This window comes from Ambystoma mexicanum, chromosome 6p (assembly GCF_040938575.1).
Source record: "Ambystoma mexicanum isolate Mex_15411 chromosome 6p, UKY_AmexF1_1, whole genome shotgun sequence".
In the NCBI taxonomy this organism is placed as follows: domain Eukaryota; kingdom Metazoa; phylum Chordata; class Amphibia; order Caudata; family Ambystomatidae; genus Ambystoma; species Ambystoma mexicanum.
Window position 1 is genome coordinate 356,175,872 of NC_090935.1, and position 21,286 is coordinate 356,197,157.

At 45.8% G+C, this 21,286-nt stretch overlaps 1 protein-coding gene across 1 annotated transcript in view; it reads left to right on the forward strand.

The window, feature by feature from the left end:
- Positions 1-21,286, forward strand: part of IL7R (interleukin 7 receptor) — a 563,020-nt gene that overhangs the window by 282,732 nt on the left and 259,002 nt on the right. The gene's annotated exons all lie outside the window — the stretch shown is intronic.

Genomic DNA, 21,286 nt, shown 5'->3' on the forward strand with positions numbered 1-21,286 from the left:
AAACCCACCAGCGAATTCTCCTCGGTCGTCGGGGGTGTACTCCGGGACCCCCAACCGGCCCATAGAGTCAGGGTTTGCCCAGAAGCACTTTAAGACAAGATAGCAGCACCCGTGAGATGGATGAGGGTGCAGATTAATTCTCTAACAACAAATCAATAATGACAACTCAACGGTTTGGCAAAGGGAGTCCATTTAATGACAAGTACAAAAAACGGGGAGTCTCATGAATATCAGAGGATGCGTGATCTTCTCTCTCGCTTCAAAACTCCAACAAACTTCATAAAGAACACATCATTTATACAAAAAATGTGTCATCACTGATGTTTAACGCTTAAAAGTTGGCATGCAATTCTATTGGTCTAGGAAAGGTAACTTTAATATAGGTACTATAGCTGTATATGGTAACGGAGTAAGGGGATTGGATAAACATTGTCAGGTGGGACATCTAAGCCCTACCTTCAAAATGGCTACTGTAGATGTCACTAAAAGTACGATGTCCCATTGGTTCTACTAACTATGGGACCCTAGATTACTTGGTCCACTGTGATTGGGCTGGCACCAACCCCACTGATACTTTTCCCCTTTGCTTAGCAGCACGCAGAATGGTCGGCCAGGTGAGGGTGTCCCTTAGCTCCTCCGGCTTTCCTCCAATTATTGTTACAATCAATCATCACTTTAGTGGCCATCTGTCAATTATTTCACGTGGTTGGTCTCGAGACTGCATCTCATGTCTGGAAAAGTTCTGATATCTTCGTCTGGCCTGCTGCCATGCGTAGGTGTGAAGGTCTCACTTCTTCTTGCTCGGCTGGTCACGTGATTCAGACACTGTGAATTTGCTTCTTCTTCATGTAATTCGTGTATTTGATTTTTGTTTCACCCACCACCTACCTCCAGTTTCTTATCTTGACCTTTCTGAATCAGGATATTCTGTTCTTAGTTTCAATTAATTGTAGCTACTGTTTGTTTATTCTACTGATATGACCTTGGTTTTTTTGACACAATTTGCCTTTGCTGAGTTTCATTTCTACCGCTCATTCTCGATTTTGCTAAATATGAAGCTCTCCTCGAGTGGCCTTTAGTAACCTTTGGTTAATTCTGCTTCTTGTGCAAAGTGGAAGTATACTTACATAACATGCTTCGTTTGAGGTAGATATGTATAGGTGGCGCTTGCCGCACTATCTTTCTACTAAGCATTGCAAGCTGCACACATTTCCTAGCTTTCTTGTGGTTCCAAGCACATGTACATGTCTAAACTGGTTGAATATCTTCATCATGCTTACAGTTTAAGCTTCTTATATTTGACATCGTCCTTTCACTTTAGGTTTACGATACCCCTTGTCCATGGAGTTTGTGTCTCTTTATGTCATTCTCTGGTTGTCATTTCTGCATGTGAGTCAGTCTGGGTTCTCGTGATGTCACCATTCGTCCTCCATTAAGACCTTTTGGGTTTCTTCAGGTACTGTACTCAGACGATCTTCATTTCGTTTCATTTGTTGGTATGGTTTTCTCAATGGGTACCTTACTGTCCATGGTTTCCTTAGTATCGGTACTTCAATAGGCATTGTTCTTCTGATGAGTGCTGGACAGAGCCCCACTACGGCTCTCTGCTAGTTTATTTGCTCATCATACGTCACACATTTCGGCGTGAACGTTCCTGGTACTTCAAAATGGATGGTTGGAATGCGGGCTGTACTTGGGACCTCCTCTACACTCCCCACTCTGGGCGATTCCATCGACCACTTTCACCTCTTTCTTTGGATCCATCTTCTTTGGTTCCTCTGTATTCACCTTTTCTCCATTGCTTGGGACCATTCTTTCTTCATCTTCTGGGTCTATACATGATGGTCTGAAGAAATGTCTCTTTGGGGTCCATATCTTTATCACTCCTTTTAAACTTCCTGCTGTTCTCACTTGTTTGTCTTTTTTCCTAAATCATCAGTTGACACTGTCCTTTTGGGCTGCAGTAAACCCATCTTCCCAAATAATTTGTATGCTTCCGGGGGTATAGAAACTTTGTTCCTTCTGGTGCATGAATGTTGGCCTTCACAAAGTCTCTTATTTCCTCGTCAGTCAGGTCTTTGGGCTTCCATCCTGGCTCGACATCAATCATGATCTTCATCCCTATGGCTTTTTTCGCAGTTTTCTGGCACTGAGAGATTATTATCTTGATAACACAGAATCCTAGCAATATCATCACTAGCAGGGCTCCTAGGACCTTGAATGCATCTGCCATCCTTTGTGGAACCCATGATTATAATGATCTAAACCAGCTGTCATCATCAACTTCGTCAGTTTCATCAATCATGTGATTCTTTTTATTTATTTTTTATTTTTTTATTATGTATTTGGTTTATTTCGGTAAACTTTACATACGTATCTCAGATTTAGGTATTTCTATAAAAACATAGATAAATCCAAGCATATGTTACTTTTCCTAAAGAACCATTGGATTTCCCTTAGGAAGTTGATTACAGCACATGTTGCTTTCCTAAGGATCCTATTGGATTTCCCTTAGAAACTTGATTACAGCAATAATCATTGGTGTATTGGTGCCTGATAATATTAATGCCCATCGCTGATTCTATAGCTTTGTCAGCATACCTCTGGCCTCTCTTAGAGTTCCATTTTCTTCATCGTGAGATGGTATAAATGTGCAACATGATTCTCCAATTTTTGCACAAACTCTTCCATCCATAGCTGTGATCATGTCAAGTACATATCTGTTCTGGAGAGTCATCAGTCGGATTGCCCTTAACTCCTCTTTGATTGCGTTGAATCCCTTTATGGTTGTGTTGATGGTCTGCAGTAGCTCCCATCTGGTTATCTGCAACCATTTAGTATTTGCTCCAACTTGAAATCTTGGCATGAAGATTGTCATGGACACTGGTGAGGTGATGCTGAACAGCTTGTGTTTTTATGGGATTGCATGAAAAGCTTCTTCTGATTTTGGCAGAAAAGTAATTCTATCTTTTCATTCGAGCAGTTCCACAGATCTCTTCTTCCTCAGGTGAGCATCTGCTTTCGGGAAACTGTCAATGTTCAGGTCACTCTTTGGGATCACCAACGCTGGAACGTGGACATTCACCAGTGTGCATAACCCTCCCCAGTTTTTTGGCAGTCTGATGTATGATTTGGATCCACATGCCCAGTAATGGCCCATAATTACTGCAGTTCCATGCACCATGCCTGGAGCATCAAAAACTTGTCCACAGTCTGATTTTCTCCCATCTTTCTAGTACCATTATTCCTGAAGCAGAATTTTGGGCTTTGCAGTGGCACTATCTGCAAGGGTCCTCCTCTGTCTTCGACCAATGTCAGCAGTTTTGCAAGCTTTGGCCACAATGGCTTGCATCCATTTCGCACTATGTTGATGGTAGGTTCGTATTGACCAATGACCATCCAGGCTCTACAAATTACTACTCTTTTCCCCCATCCGTCTGGTGAAAGCACTGTTCCCCAAATCTGCATTTGGCCTCTTTTTTCCAACTTCAAGCCTCTTCTGGAGTTTTCCCATGGACATTTAGCTTCTGGTTTGCTTCTCTTCTGAAATCTGCTCCTTTAACTCTAGGTTTCTCATATCTGACCACAATGTGTTTCGTTTTTCCATTGGTTCTTGTCTTTATGTCCTGGACATAATCGTCCTCATTTGGATCGGTTGCTTCAGTTGCCCATTTCAATGAGGCATCACTACCCATGAACTGGCCTCTTGCCTTGCACATTGCTACGTGTAAAAGACAGTGTGCTGTCTGGACATCAATTTCTACAGCTACAAAGTTCTTGGACTTCCCCATGCTGTACGGTAGGAGTGCACAAACAAAACATTCCCCCTCTGAACACTCGCCTTCCAACTTCTTTAATGTGCTGGTACCAGATGTTGTTTTCTAAGTGTGCTGTGTTGTCCAAATAGTCGTTTAGTTCACTGTCATCTCCTTGTATGCTTCTCTTGATCCTTAAGGTTTTCATGTAGTTCACTATAACTACATACCTGAATGCATCCGTATGGCTTCTTCTTGCAGGAGGATTCTCAGGTATTCTGGTCCATGGTGCAGGCTTCCTCATCTCTACCATTTGAGTAGACAAACGTCTGTCAGTTCTCTCCTTGTCCTCTTGCATCTTTTTTCTTCTGGTTAGAAATGCCCATATTATCCACTCTGACATAGGTCCAGTATATGGCTGTAGTGTAGAACTTGTACTCGTGCCCTTCATTGGATCATGTGTGCTTGTTAATGTTGTCTCTGTTGGTTTATTCTCCAACTCCTCTTGTCTCTTCAGGAGTTCAGCTTTTTCCATTTGTCTTTTCACCTCACTTGTAGTGGAACTTCTCATAGTAGGCAGTCTCTTCTTCTCCCATGCTTTGGATTGTGGCTCTGAAGTTATTGACACTAGGCCTGGTGTGTGTGCATTCAATGTTTGCATGCGTGTGGTTGTCAGTAACCTTTTTACATTCACACTCTGCCGACCCTGTTCCCGGCTTTTCAATTTGCTTGTTACCATAAGTGTATGTGTGTCATTGTAATCAAATCCATCTCAAGTTCATTCATTCCACCGTCAGATCTTCTAGGTACTGGAATGACTATGTAAGGTCTGGGTGCCTTTGTGGGCTTCCTGTGTGCATCATTAGGTGGTGCACTGGGATTGGAACACTTTGTGCACCAATAAAACATGCAGTTCTGATTGTCAGTGACAGTAAAACAATGATGAATATAATGCATGAATACATAATTCCCCTGTAGGTCAATCTACTGAATTTACTTCCAGAAAGGTACGGACGTCTTTCCTCCTGAGGGAGGACGACGTTGCTGTTTTGGATCCCCATCTCGATCATCTGTTGAAAGATGCTAACTTTTAATACAACTTCTAAACAATATTATTTCTGGGTTCTGCTGTGAGTTGCAGGTACTTAAACAATTGTCCCCCTTTGTCTGAACAATGGATTGTCTATTATGTCTGGACACAGTTTTCTTGTTAGGCTGGGAAGTGTCAAAATCAGGCAATAATACAGCAAGTCTCTTTACTGTGCATGTTCCAAATATACAAGTTCCCAATCGGTGCCTCTGATCTGCTTCATTCCCAAAGACATGCTGTGTCCTTGCCAATGTAACAAAAAGTGAAACCTCTTGCACTACTCTCTCGATCTGTCCCTCGGCGGAAAGTTTAAAACCTTCTCAGATAGTTCTGCTGATGGTTAGAAAGTTCGACTTGCATCACGATACCATGCAAGAGCATGCTCATCTGCGTAGAATTAGCTGGGTCTCTGATGAATGTGAAGACGTTAACATCGACAGGTCTCCCCACAAGTTCTGGAAAATCCTCAATTAGGCGAAAGAAAATGTTACTCGCCAGCCTGCTGTCTTCTGGTGACAGGGACATTTGTCCTGCCCTTGCTGAGGTGGGACTATTGGCTCTCACTCACTGTGAACAGTTTCTGCAATTTCAGTGTGCGTGAAGAGCAACTTGAATAGTAATTCTGTTCAGGATTATACTTAACATTCTGTATTTGCTGGTTCTCGAAGAAATGCCAATACATCTATAGTTCTTCCGACAAGATCTGGACAGTCTTCAATTAGGCGAAAGAACAGTACATTAATAAGCCTATTGGCTTCTTCGTCCGCTTGGGACATTTGGTTTTTCCTCGCTATATTCCGGAAGTAGGAGGAACTGCTCGGCAATTACAGTAAGCAGCCTCCTTATAGTATTTCATTTTCAGGATCTTGAAGAAACTCAGTGATACTGGTGAGCCTCCCCACCAGTGACGGGTAGAGATCTTAGCACTAGATCGAAATATGTTAACACATCTTTGGTGATGTCGCTACTGTGGGCCACCAAAAGTGATTCCGAACAAAGTTTCTATGTGGAAAGAACCTGGATACTGTATTTTCTTCCAATTTATGTGTCCTCGATCAAAATTTGGCATATTCTTTTCTAATCACTGATTCAGTTTGCCTCAATCCAAAGTTCAAAGTCAACAGAGTATGTTGTGGCTTATAAGTGCAAACTTTTTCTTCACCCTGCAAATTGGATGCACAGAGTGTCCGTTTTTATGTCCTTATCCCCTTTTTTGCTCAGAGGAGTGTACAAAATTAAGCCACAACTTTTGCACAAAAGTTCCTTGAATTGCTTTGCTGCTGGTCATGTGTCCTTCTTCCTCGTCATGGATCGCGTCTGCACATGCTGTGGTTCTTCTCCGTCGTCTGTAGTCTCTTCGCGGTGGGGTGCAGGCAGGGGGCATTCTCTGATTTATGGCTTATTGTCACCCAAAAAGATCCAAGCTCTTCTTCCTTGCAGTTTCACTGCAGAGGGAGTGCAGTCTTCCACTATAAAGGGACCGTTAAACCTTGGCTCGTCCCACTTTTTCCTTGTGTGGTTCTTCACCAGGACTGTGTCTTCAGGGAAAATTGATGGAATACGTAGCCCTTAAGCTGTGTCTGCAGTAGTATCTCCTTCTGTGTTCTGTGCTGCCCTGCACCCTTTTCATTGTCGCTGCAGCTGGCCTGAAATTACAGTAAGACAAGATGTCATGCAATTCAAGTAATTTTGCATTTCAGACCATAAGATTTCTTTTGTTGGCTAAGCATCGCATCTAGCTCTGTCTTGGAGTTTCAGGGGAGTGTGCATTCTTCTTCCTGTGGCTATTTCGTAAGGCGTAAGATGATGGTCAGAACCGGTTTGGTTTCTGAGTGCATACAGTGCCAAAGGAAGGCAGTGTAACCATCCGTTTCTTAGAGTAAGCTTCAACTTGGCTATCCTTTTTTTAATAAGCCATTGAGCTTCTCACATATTCCGTTACCTTGCAGTGATACACCAATGAGAACTTGTGCTTTATACCAAGCAACAAGGTAATCTGTTCAAAAACGTCATTTACAAAGTGAGTCCCGTTATCTGATCTCATGACTTCACATACACCCCACCAGGGAAATACCTCTCTTACTAGAAATGTGGCTGCCCAGGTAGAGTCTTGGTGTGTACATGGACCTGCTTCTATCCATCTAAAGAATGGACACACCACAACAATTAGATACCTGTACCCGTTACATACTTGAATCATATCAACGTAATCAACATGCAAGTGCTAAAAAGGTCCATTGGGCCTTGGGATGACTCCTCTGATTACTCTTAGTGTATGCCCAGCATGAACCGTTGGCAAATTATACAGTTCACCATAAAAAATGCAACGTGCTCTGCTAAGTTCGGTATGAACCAGTCTTCAGCAAGTGTTGCCGCTAGATTCTCTTTTGTCATGTGTGCTGGATAGTATAACTGTTCCAGTGCTATTTTTAACAGGGCTATAGGCATTACTGCTTTCCGCTTCCAAAGGGTTTTCTCCTCCTGTGGTGCCTCCCCTTGGAGTTCCATTAACTGTGTGTGTCCCATATTATTGTAGCTTTCAGGCTCACTCTGTGCGACAATCATTTTTTCATTTACATTTGTGACTTCCACATCCATGATCGTTTCACTCTTGGATGCCATACGCTTGGCTTCTGTGTCTGCTGCTTGATTTCCACGTGAGATGAAATCTGTCCCCTTCGTGTGGGCGCGGATTTCATGACTGCTATGCCCACTGGGAGTTGTAGTGCCTTAATCAGCCTGTCCAATAAGGCTGTGTGCTGTACTGGCGTGCCATCCGCTCGGAGGTAGCCCCTCCTTTTGCTGCGCGCTAGGCCTGCGTGCACTGTCGATTTCACATAGGCAGAGTCACTGTACACCGTTACTTCCTGGTCTGCGTGATTCTCAATTGCGAGTATCAGCGCTAATAATTCTGCAGCCTGTGCTGAATAATGAGATGGTAATCATGCACTAAGAAGCACTTCGAAAAATCTCCATTTGCTGTGTGCTTCATCAGAGCAGCGCCTGTATATCTTTGTCCATCACTTTTATCGATTCTTAAGGAACCGTCAACGAAGACAAATTCTCCTTCTGCCAATGAATTTTCATTTACTCTGGGAATTTCATCATAGAATTCTTCATAATTTGCACAGTCATGTATTGGCTCTCCTTCAGTGACTGGTTCTGCTATGAACATAGCTGGTTTCACTATCTTGCATCAGAATTACCTCTCATCACTGGGTCCAAATTTCCACTATAATACGCCAGTGGCTTGTACCCCAATGAGGTTCTCTGTGTGAGCACTGCCATCATAAGGCTGCCATTCGTGTGTGTAAACAGGTAGAATTCCTCTGCATAATTGGGAATCCCTAAAACTGGTGCCCTGCAAATGTCTCTCTTGAGTTCAGCAAATCCTTCCTCCATGGTTTCAGACCATTTATTTCTTTCATCACTTGTGCCTTCTTTAGGGCCTGTAGCAAAGGCTTGGTATATGAGCTGTAGTCAAAGACCCATGCCCTGACATAATTGCAAAGACCTAAAAAGCTCTGCATCGGTTTTATCATGTGTGGCTTAGCCGTGTTCAGTATGTCTTCAACCCTTTCTGGGGTAACCCTTTTCCCCTCATGTGAGATCAGGCTGACCTATGTATAGCACTTCTTGTTGACAATATTGTAACTTCTCTTTGTCAACCTTATATCCTTTTTCAGCCACATAGTTAATAGCTGAACAGAATCGTGTCTGCATCTCTCTTCTGTCATGCTGCAAAATAAGATGTCATCCACATATTGTAAGAAAACACTTTCTAATGCAATATTGCTTAGGTCCATCTACAGGACTCTGTTGAAAATAGAAGGAGACTCACAGTACCCCTGGTGTAGCCTTGTGTTTTTCAGACGCATTTTTCTGAATGTAAATGACGTCAGATCTTGCGAGTCTCGGTGCAATGGGATTGAGAAAAAGGCATGAAATATTTTGCCTCAAAAGGTATATTGCATAGGATCGTAGTCGGGTTAGGGACTAAAGGGAACTCTGCGTCATGACCACTGTGAGGGGGTACAAGTTGTGCCACAAGCAGACTCCCACAAGAACCCTGAGGGCCTTAAAACCACTGCAAAAGGGCTCCTGGAGCCAGTCCTGGTGCCTTTGGCAGGAGGCTCATATGTAGGAAGGAAGGACTGTTCAAAATAGGTCCCATTTATGTACATGGGACTTTAAATCCAACATGGAAGCACCCACACAGTCTAGTTCTAAGAACCAAGCCATGTGGTCTAGTGTTTTGGGTGTGGCAGGCCTGGAACTACTTTCCCTGGTACTACTTTACCTGGGCTATATAAACCACACCCTGACTGCAGAACAGGCTTTGATTTATTCTACAACCCGCAGTGTGACGCTCACTCTGTCCAGCTCCTGGTCTTCAGCATCTTCCTGTAATCCTGAAAGAGTAAGAAGAAGATTATTCTGTTTTAGCTAAGAAAACACCATCCAGCACTCAGCATCTCAACTGGGCTGCAATCTGTGGAAACCGAGAGAAGAAGAAGCATCACTCACCTGTGAGTACTAGCTTAAGGACTTCCGGCGAACTGCTACCACAGCTGCTGTTCGAACATTGCGACCTGCAATAACGAGAAAGGGAAGAACAATACTAGTATGTGCGCTTCCAAAACATTGTATTCCATCAGTCTTACCTGAATTCCATCGCGCTACGCCACACTTCCATTCGGAGCACCACAGCAACATCCGCAAAGGAAAAGAGACATATTCAGGTTCGCTTTCAATATTAACCAAACGCACAGCGCTGTACTTACCTTAACGGATTCCGGGGGCCTGTTTTTCATTGCGCTCTCATCCACTCGCAGCACCACAGCAGCTTGTGAGGAGAAGAAGAAGAAAACACAGGTAGCTTTAAAAGACAATAAAGGCGCTGCGCTTTGCGCTTTCTCTTACCTAGAAAACATGCCTCTCCATCCGGCACGTCAGCATCAAGACCTTCGCACCTGAAAAGAAGGAGATAAAGACATTAACGAATTCCCACCATAAACAGAACAAAGACTTACAATTAACAAACCTACCTCCCTACCAGCAGATTCGGGGTCACAGCAAGCCTGGGCCCAAGGAAGGCATACTGCACCAGTGAAGCAACTCGGGCAGCTCACCAACAAACGTCAAGTGCCCCTGCACAAGAAACGCAGGACGGATAGCTCACCCTACAAATAACTAAGGTGAGAAAAGAACCCAGTGGGAAGGGAATCGGTCAGAGGGAGGTGGGAGATTCAACCATTAGAGACAGTTATCACAAATCCTCCCTTCTGTAATTGCAGATTCATTATTCAGCCCTGGGCAACTGCGCATCCAGGGTTCCAGATCTCATAGCCTTCCAGACGCCGCCGGGGATATCAGGTGAGCATAACACTCGCCCTCAACAATATAATTTATTGGGCGTAAATATTGAATTAAACGCCAAGACCCTCCCTTTGGTTTCTTGATAGGATAAACTGCAGTATTGCATGACGACTCATTAAGATGCCCTGCTCCATCATAGCCGAAATTGTCATATAAATTCCTTCATCTGCCTCCCTGGATATGGGATATTGTTGTGGTTTTAGAAGAATTGCTCCTGCCTTCAGTTTCATTTTCACTTCTCCTACACCTTTCAATAAGCTTACGTCACAGGGGACTGTGGTCCACACTGAGACAGGCACCTGGGCCATTTCGTCTTCGAAATATTCAGGATGGTTCTGTGTCAACATCATTCTCTGAGGCACTTCTCTTTTGATCATTTTCACCCAAACAGTGAGGTTTACCTCAACTGCTGTTTCTTACCTATCTGCTTGCTCGTCAAACAGATTGTCATCAGTAACGTCAGTCAATCTGTACCCTTCTTCAATGGCGATTACTGGGCACCATTGTTAGCCTTTCTCATCACAACCATCAAACAAATCCATTTTCCCTCGTATTATGGCTGTGTGTATCATCAAGGGAAATACGTGTCCCTTTTCCTCCTGCATAGGTATTCTTGGCCTAAATAGAAATTCAACTGGGGTCCTCATAGTTTTCTCAGCAAGGCCTGGCAGCCCTGCCACTAGCACACGTATTACATACGCAAATATTTTGGGATCTAATGGTACAGCCCTCATAGCTGTGTGTCCTGTGTATGCTCTAACAATATAGCATACATTAAAATAGTGCATTCCTGGAGTTGAACATACTATGCCCTTCTCCATGATTGAGATTGTCATGTTTAACTTCGTCATTAGATCTCGACCCAAGATGTTTACTGGGGTTTGTCACGAATATAATAGAGGTACATTCATATCACATTCTCCTATAGAGACTGGAAGTGCGTCTGTAAAAGGAACACGACTTGTAGCTCCAGTGAAACTCCCGTATACACAAACGTGCTGCACCCATGTCAATTATGAAGAAATATTCTTTATCCCCTATTACGACATCCACCTGTTACGCTCACCTTGTATCCACGGGGACGCCACCCAGCTGTGGGGACTCTGATGCCCTTATCAGTCGCTCCCAGGTATAATCAGCAGAGAAGTTCTGCCTGGAAACAGGTGGGCAATGTTCATGACTGGGTAATTGGGGTAAGAGCCTCCCAGCACCCCGTATGCCCGCAACCCCTCCCCGGACCTTTCCTCACCTTGTTATGGGTTTTTGCGTGCTCTCTGTCCTGCCTTCTTGGCAGGGGCGCGTTGTCCTTTGTGGGCGAGTGCGATCTAGTTACTTCACTGATGCAGGCCCTTTAGAGTCTTTCAGGTAGGTGTTATTACTGTTATACTGTATGCATTTCTTGAATTTAAATAATGTCTTTTCTCTCTCCTTAGGTGCACGGAAGTTCGCTGTGGAACGTTGGCTGAATTGGGACTCACCGGCAGGTGATGGTGCTTCGAGAGTGCCTTGATGCGGTAAGTAGGCACTATGCGCAGCGCTATGATGCCTTGCCTTTGCTAACCTGTCATCTTTTGTTCCCGTAGGTTGCGGTGCTCACCCGGAGCAAGAAGTCCCAAGGCGATGCTGGTCGATGGGCGACTCGTGAGATAAGCTGCCGGCACAATTGTAAAATGTCTAATGTCCTGTTTCTCTCCTTTTGCAGATCCGACGGTCCGGGAGGCTCGCTGTTCCTTGGATGCTGATTGCAGGAGCGGATGGCAGCTAGCGGTGGAATCACAGGTAAGCTGCTGCTATTAAAGATGTCCTTTTGTTTTTCAGATGCTGTTCTTTCGAGGTTCGCAGATGCAGCTGAACACGATGAGCGTCACATTGCAGGATTGCAAAGTAACGCGAAGGGTGTTCTCCAAGTCGGGTGTGGTTTAAATAGCATCAAGAATGTAGTCCAGGTAAAATAGTCCCTAGGCTACCACACCCAAAACACTATACCGCATAGCTTGGTTCCAAGGAGCCAAGCTATGTGGATGCCTCCATGTTGACTGGCACTGAAATAAAGTAGTTCCCAAGCACAAGTCTTCATTAAGTATGAGCCTGGCGTCCAAACGCGCCGGGACTGGCCCCAAGAGGGCCTAGGCAAAGGATGCCTAAGCTTGTTGGGGGCCTGAGCTGAGACCCCTCCTGGCCCATGGGCCTGCCGGGGGGTTTCAGGAAGTGGGTCGTGACAGCACTCCCCCCGAAGGCCCCTCTCAAGGTGTTCCTTCTGTCCGGCCCTGGTTTAGTTGGAAAGTTGTGATGATATGTTCTGATCAGACATGGTGCATGAATGTTTTCACAGGGTTCCCAGGATCTGTCTTGGGGTCCAAATCCTTTCCAATCAACTAGGTAGTATAGCCTTCCCCTCAAATACTTGGAATCCAAGATGCTTCTGACTTTGAATTCTGGTTCTCTGTCAATAAGTATGGGTTTTGGTGGTGTCCCAATCCATGTACAGGGCTGCATCTGTTTTAATAGGGACACATGAAATACTGGGTGAATCTGTAGGTTAGGTGGTAAATCTAGTTTGACGGCCGCTGGATTGATAATTATGGTGTAAGGTCCTAAATACCTGGGTTGAAAAGTCTGGGTTCCCTTGATGGGTACAAACCTGGCAGCCAGCCAAACCTTGTCTCCTACCCGATAGTCTGGGGCCTTTTTCCGGTGTTGGTCGGCAAATTGCTTTTGTTTTTCTTTGGCGAAAATAAGATGTTCTTTGGCATTTTTTAAAGCCTGAGTGATGTTGGTGTGAAGAGTTTTTACTGCTGGCATTTCCAAATTTGTTGGGACATCTAGTTCTGAGGTACGTGGGTGTCTACCATAAAGGGTATAAAAGGGTGTTTGTCCGGTACAAGAGTGCAAGGAGTTGTTATATGCGTACTCGGCTATCCATAACAAATCTTATCAGTCTCTTAGTTCATGGTGTAACATGCACCGTAGGTATTGTTCGAGGGTCTGGTTGGTCCTCTCGGCCTGATCGTCTGTTTGGGGGTGATGGCTAGTGGATAGCCGGACGTCATTTTGTGCCATTGCACAACATTTTTTCCAGAGGTTGGAGATAAACTGGCTACCTCGATCGGAGATCAGGACTGATGTGAAGCCATGTAGTTTTACAATACCATCCAGGAACACTTTGGCTAGAGTGGATGCGTCAGGGAGGCCTTTGAGCGGAATAAAGTGTGCCATCTTTGAGTACAAGTCCACGACTACCAGGATGGTGTTAAACCCTTGACTGGGAGGTAGGTCAGTGATGAAGTCGAGGGAAAGAGTGTGCCAGGGAGTGGGATAAATGTCCAAAGGCTGCAGAAGATGGGATGGTTTTTGTTTTTGCAATTTGTTTTGCGCACAGATGCCGCAGGACTGAACATATTGGATGACATCCTTATGCCAGGCAGGCCACCAGAAGTTCTGTTTTACCTTGGCTAGAGTCTTGGTGATTCCAGGGTGCCCTTCGATCAGGGAATCATAATAACTAGCAACAATTTGTTGTTGTAAGTCTTTGGTGGGTACATACAACCAATCCTTAAAAAAGGGTAAGTGATCTTAAATGGAATATTGTTCTCCTTGCGCTTGCCATGCGAGGAAGGCATCTGGGTTCATGGTTCGTTGAATCTTGTCTCTCAGTTCAACTTGAGGTAAGGCCATAGTGAGGCCCAAGAGCTTGTCTTCCGGTATGATGGGGACTGGATCTGGGGGCGTATATATAAAGTCATCAGTGCCTGTACGAGAGAGTGCGTCAGCTTTTCCATTCTTGACCCCTGGTCGAAAAAAAAAGAGATGACATAGTCGTATTCGGCGAAGAAAAGGGCCCACCGCAATTGGCGTGAAGACTGGGCTTTAGCTGTTTTAAGGTATTGCAGGTTTCGGTGGTCCGTGATAACGGTAATGGTGTGTCTGGCCCCCAGAAGGTAGTGCCGCTAGGCCTTAAAGGCGGATTTGATCGCCACGAGTTCTTTGTCCGTGATGGCATAATACATCTCCGGGGGAGAACATTTCTTCGACCAAAAGGCCACTGGATGTAGCTGGCCTGTTACTGGGTCCCTTTGTGAGAGGACAGCTCCCATCACTATGCTGGAAGCGTCTGTTTCCACGATATAAGGAAGATCTGGGCGAGGATGTTGCAGGATTGGGGCGGAGGTGAACCTTTTCTTGAGTTCCTGAAAAGCTTTCTCTGCTTCTTCGGTCCAGGCAAATCTTTTGTTATTTTTTGTTAGCAATATGGTGATCGGGTGTACGACCTGTGAGAAGTCTGGTATGAACCGGCGATAGAAGTTTGCAAAGCCCAACATGCTCTGTTCCCCTTTTACTGACGTTGGTGATGGCCATTTCAAGACGGCATCCACTTTATGCAGTTCCGTTCTGATGCCTCCTGGAGTAAGGATAAAACCCAAAAACTCAACTTCGGTGACGTGAAAAAAGCACTTCTCCAGCTTTGCATAAAACAATGTTCCCGGAGCTTGGAGAGGACTGAACGGACGTGCTTGATATGATCCTGTTTTGAAGATGAGTACACTAAGATATCATCTATGTACACTAGGGCGCAGACATCAATCAACCCTCTCAGAACGTCATTCATGAAATACTGAAACGCTGCAAGAGCGTTGCATAACCCAAAGGGCATGACTTGATATTCGAACAAACCATATTTGGTGCGGAAAGCAGTTTTCCATTCCTCTCCGCTTCTGACCCGCACCAGGTGGTATGCTCCTCAAAGGTCCAGTTTGGTGTAAATTTGGGCAATTTTGACCTGGTCCAGAATTTCTGGGATGAGCGGCAAGGGGTAACGGTTCTTTACAGTGATCTGGTTTAATGCGCGGTAGTCAATACAGGTTCTTAACTCCCCTTCTTTTATCGGTACGAAGAACAAATGACTAGCTGCAGGGGACTTGGATGGGCAGATGAATCCATTTGCGAGGTACTGGTCTAAATAAGCCTTCAGATGAGGGTTTTCGGGTTCCGTGAGAGCATAGATTCTGCCACAAGGAACTCGAGCACCGGGAACAAGGTCGATCTGGCAGTCATAGGGCCTGTGCGGTGGCAGCGTGTTTGCTTGGTCCTTCTGGAATACATCCTAGAAATCGCGGTTTACCTCAGGCAAGGTACTAGTTACTCCCAAAGTTGCCACTTCAGGAGTCGTAGAGATACCAAAAGCAGGTTTCTGTTCTTGGTAATAACAGGCTGGAGAGCAGTCGCTGGGAAAGGTTAATTTTCTTGCCCGCCAGTCAATCAAAGGGTTGTGAGCAACTAACCATGGCATCCCTAGTATGAGCCGGAATTGAGGTGCCTTGATGAGATCGAACAAAATAAGTTCCGATGTCCATCCTGGCACAGCAAGGTTATCTCGGCTGTGCGCTGGGTTACGGGTCCAGAAGCGATTTCTGTCCCATCCACCGTGGTTACCTTGTCTGTAGTCGGCTTGGAACATAGGGCAAGCCCCATCTCTGCAGCCAGGTCCTGATCTATATAATTCCCAACTGCTCCGCTGTCGATGTATGCTTCAATGGTATGCATTCTTGACGACCGTTGGTTATTAATTAAGATCACCAGAATTGCAAAGTGTGAGGTCGGTGGCTCTTTTCCCTCACTCGACAAGCTAACCGTTTGCCAAGCTGGGTAGTTTCCCGACTGACACTCCTTCTCTTCATCTTTTTCCGTGGCTCCAACGATCTTCCTCTGAGGTTTCACTGGGCAGTCCTTCAGGAAATGCCCTGACTTTCCACAGTACAGACATAGTTGTTGTTGTCTCCTTTTATCTCGCTCTTATTTTGTTAGCGGGGGTCGTACCCCTCCAATTTGCATGGGCTCTACAGTATTTTCTTGCACTCGAGTTACATTGTCTCTAGTCGGACGTACACTGGCCGAGGGTCCATTTTAGAACGGTCTGCTTTTCGGTCTTGCAACCAGTGGTCCAGTGCACAACCAAGTCTATGAATTCAGAACAATCTCTGGGAGGATTAACCACTTGAGCTAGAACGTCTTTTAATTCACCTCGTAAGCCCCGATGAAACAACGTGGTTCTTTTGTTTTCAGGCCACCTAGCTTCAGAAACCAATCAGTTGAAAGTAGCGATGTATGTTAACAAATCCTTATTCCCATGTTGGAGGGAAAGGAGTTCATTGTCCACAGCTTGTTCTCGGGTATGGCGAGCAAAGAGTTTTTCCATTTCCCTCTGAAAGTCCCCAAAGTTATGTAATAAAGGGTCACCATGGGACACTGCCACTTAGGTATGATAAAACAAAGGCTACCCGGGCTTGGTCATTTGGGAATGCTCCCGGTTGCAAAGAAAATGAAGGTGACACTGATTCATGAAAGCTGCGTATTTTCGTGGATCACCAGCAAACCTCTCCGGTGGTGCCAAAGGAACTGTACCTGGTAACACAACTTGTACCGGAGTAGAGACAGTGGATGACATGCTAGGATTTTGCATCGGTGGGCTGTTCCCAGGTAGAGGCATCTGACCCACTTGTGATTGCAAGACTTGCCTGCTGATATCTTCGGTACGCTCTTTAGTCACCAATAAGTCTCTTTGGAGAGCGTTAGTCTCCTGTCTGGCAGAGTGAACCTCGGCACAAAGTTCTCCCAAAAATTGGGCCAATTGGTCTAATTCTGATGTTTCCATGGCGCCCAGGTGGATTGGTTTGGCAGGCTTCACATTCTGTTACGCTCACTTGGTATCCACGGGGAAGCCACCCAGCTGTGGGGACTCTGGTGCCCTTCTCAGTCGCTCCCAGGTATAATCAGCAGAGAAGTTCTGCCTGAAAAACAGGTGGGCAATGTTCAAGACCGGGCAACTGGGGTAAGAGCCTCCCAACACCCCGTATGCCCGCAGCCCCTCCCCGGACCTTTCCTCACCTTGTTATGAGATTTGGCGTGCTCTCCGCCTGCCTTCTTGGCAGGGGCGCGTTGTCCTTTGTGTTGGCGAGTGCAATCAAGTTACTGCACTGATGCATGCCCTTAAGAGTCTTTCACGTAGGTCTTATTACTGTTATACTGTATGCCTTTCTTGAATTTAAATAATGTCTTTTCTCTCTCCTTAGGTGCGCGGAAGTTGGCTGTGGAACGTTGGCTGAATTGGGACTCACCGGCAGGTGATGGTGCTTCGAGAGCACCTTGATGCGGTAAGTAGGCGCTATGCGCAGCGCTATGATGCCTTGCCTTTGCTAACCTGTTGTCTTTTGTTCCCGTAGGTTGCGGTGCTCACCCGGAGCAAGAAGTCCCAAGGCGATGCTGGTCGATGGGCGACTCGTGAGATAAGCTGCCGGCACAATTGTAAAATGTCTAATGTCCTGTTTCTCTCCTTTTGCAGATCCGACGGTCCGGGAGGCTCGCTGTTCCTTGGATGCTGATTGCAGGAGCGGATGGCAGCTAGCGGTGGAATCACAGGTAAGCTGCTGCTATTAAAGATGTCCTTTTGTTTTTCAGATGCTGTTCTTTCGAGGTTCGCAGATGCAGCTGAACACGATGAGCGTCACATTGCAGGATTGCAAAGTAACGCGAAGCGTGTTCTCCAAGTCGGGTGTGGTTTAAATAGCATCAAGAATGTAGTCCAGGTAAAATAGTCCCTAGGCTACCACACCCAAAACACTATACCGCATAGCTTGGTTCCAAGGAGCCAAGCTATGTGGATGCCTCCATGTTGACTGGCACTGAAATAAAGTAGTTCCCAAGCACAAGTCTTCATTAAGTATGAGCCTGGCGTCCAAACGCGCCGGGACTGGCCCCAAGAGGGCCTAGGCAAAGGATGCCTAAGCTTGTTGGGGGCCTGAGCTGAGACCCCTCCTGGCCCATGGGCCTGCCGGGGGGTTTCAGGAAGTGGGTCGTGACAGCACTCCCCCCGAAGGCCCCTCTCAAGGTGTTCCTTCTGTCCGGCCCTGGTTTAGTTGGAAAGTTGTGATGATATGTTCTGATCAGACATGGTGCATGAATGTTTTCACAGGGTTCCCAGGATCTGTCTTGGGGTCCAAATCCTTTCCAATCAACTAGGTAGTATAGCCTTCCCCTCAAATACTTGGAATCCAAGTTGCTTCTGACTTTGAATTCTGGTTCTCTGTCAATAAGTATGGGTTTTGGTGGTGTCCCAATCCATGTACAGGGCTGCATCTGTTTTAATAGGGACACATGAAATACTGGGTGAATCTGTAGGTTAGGTGGTAAATCTAGTTTGACGGCCGCTGGATTGATAATTACCTTGATGGTGTAAGGTCCTAAATACCTGGGTTGAAAAGTCTGGGTTCCCTTGATGGGTACAAACCTGGCAGCCAGCCAAACCTTGTCTCCTACCCGATAGTCTGAGGCCTTTTTCCGGTGTTGGTCGGCAAATTGCTTTTGTTTTTCTTTGGCGAAAATAAGATGTTCTTTGGCATTTTTGAAAGCCTGAGTCATGTTGGTGTGAAGAGTTTTTACTGCTGGCATTTCCAAATTTGTTGGGACATCTAGTTCTGAGGTACGTGGGTGTCTACCATAAAGGGTATAAAAGGGTGTTTGTCCGGTACAAGAGTGCAAGGAGTTGTTATATGCGTACTCGGCTATCCATAACAAATCTTATCAGTCTCTTAGTTCATGGTGTAACATGCACCGTAGGTATTGTTCGAGGGTCTGGTTGGTCCTCTCGGCCTGATCGTCTGTTTGGGGGTGATGGCTAGTGGATAGCCGGACGTCATTTTGTGCCATTGCACAACATTTTTTCCAGAGGTTGGAGATGAACTGGCTACCTCGATCGGAGATCAGGACTGATGTGAAGCCATGTAGTTTTACAATACCATCCAGGAACACTTTGGCTAGAGTGGATGCGTCAGGGAGGCCTTTGAGCGGAATAAAGTGTGCCATCTTTGAGTACAAGTCCACGACTACCAGGATGGTGTTAAACCCTTGACTGGGAGGTAGGTCAGTGATGAAGTCGAGGGAAAGAGTGTGCCAGGGAGTGGGATAAATGTCCAAAGGCTGCAGAAGATGGGATGGTTTTTGTTTTTGCAATTTGTTTTGCGCACAGATGCCGCAGGACTGAACATATTGGATGACATCCTTATGCCAGGCAGGCCACCAGAAGTTCTGTTTTACCTTGGCTAGAGTCGTGGTGATTCCAGGGTGCCCTTCGATCAGGGAATCATAATAACTAGCAACAATTTGTTGTTGTAAGTCTTTGGTGGGTACATACAACCAATCCTTAAAAAAGGGTAAGTGATCTTAAATGGAATATTGTTCTCCTTGCGCTTGCCATGCGAGGAAGGCATCTGGGTTCATGGTTCGTTGAATCTTGTCTCTCAGTTCAACTTGAGGTAAGGCCATAGTGAGGCCCAAGAGCTTGTCTTCCGGTATGATGGGGACTGGATCTGGGGGCGTATATATAAAGTCATCAGTGCCTGTACGAGAGAGTGCGTCAGCTTTTCCATTCTTGACCCCTGGTCGAAAAAAAAAGAGATGACATAGTCGTATTCGGCGAAGAAAAGGGCCCACCGCAATTGGCGTGAAGACTGGGCTTTAGCTGTTTTAAGGTATTGCAGGTTTCGGTGGTCCGTGATAACGGTAATGGTGTGTCTGGCCCCCAGAAGGTAGTGCCGCTAGGCCTTAAAGGCGGATTTGATCGCCACGAGTTCTTTGTCCGTGATGGCATAATACATCTCCGGGGGAGAACATTTCTTCGACCAAAAGGCCACTGGATGTAGCTGGCCTGTTACTGGGTCCCTTTGTGAGAGGACAGCTCCCATCACTATGCTGGAAGCGTCTGTTTCCGCGATATAAGGAAGATCTGGGCGAGGATGTTGCAGGATTGGGGCGGAGGTGAACCTTTTCTTGAGTTCCTGAAAAGCTTTCTCTGCTTCTTCGGTCCAGGCAAATCTTTTGTTATTTTTTGTTAGCAATATGGTGATCGGGTGTACGACCTGTGAGAAGTCTGGTATGAACCGGCGATAGAAGTTTGCAAAGCCCAACATGCTCTGTTCCCCTTTTACTGACGTTGGTGATGGCCATTTCAAAACGGCATCCACTTTATGCAGTTCCGTTCTGATGCCTCCTGGAGTAAGGATAAAACCCAAAAACTCAACTTCGGTGACGTGAAAAAAGCACTTCTCCAGCTTTGCATAAAACGATGTTCCCGGAGCTTGGAGAGGACTGAACGGACGTGCTTGATATGATCCTGTTTTGAAGATGAGTACACTAAGATATCATCTATTTACACTAGGGCGCAGACATCAATCAACCCTCTCAGAACGTCATTCATGAAATACTGAAACGCTGCAAGAGCGTTGCATAACCCAAAGGGCATGACTTGATATTCGAACAAACCATATTTGGTGCGGAAAGCAGTTTTCCATTCCTCTCCGCTTCTGACCCGCACCAGGTGGTATGCTCCTCAAAGGTCCAGTTTAGTGTAAATTTGGGCAATTTTGACCTGGTCCAGAATTTCTGGGATGAGCGGCAAGGGGTAACGGTTCTTTACAGTGATCTGGTTTAATGCGCGGTAGTCAATACAGGTTCTTAAATCCCCTTCTTTTATCGGTACGAAGATCAAATGACTAGCTGCAGGGGACTTGGATGGGCAGATGAATCCATTTGCGAGGTACTGGTCTAAATAAGCCTTCAGATGAGGGTTTTCGGGTTCCGTGAGAGCATAGATTCTGCCGCAAGGAACTCGAGCACCGGGAACAAGGTCGATCTGGCAGTCATAGGGCCTGTGCGGTGGCAGCGTGTTTGCTTGGTCCTTCTGGAATACATCCTAGAAATCGCGGTTTACCTCAGGCAAGGTACTAGTTACTCCCAAAGTTGCCACTTCAGGAGTCGTAGAGATACCAAAAGCAGGTTTCTGTTCTTGGTAATAACAGGCTGGAGAGCAGTCGCTGGGAAAGGTTAATTTTCTTGCCCGCCAGTCAATCAAAGGGTTGTGAGCAACTAACCATGGCATCCCTAGTATGAGCCGGAATTGAGGTGCCTTGATGAGATCGAACAAAATAAGTTCCGATGTCCATCCTGGCACAGCAAGGTTATCTCGGCTGTGCGCTGGGTTACGGGTCCAGAAGCGATTTCTGTCCCATCCACC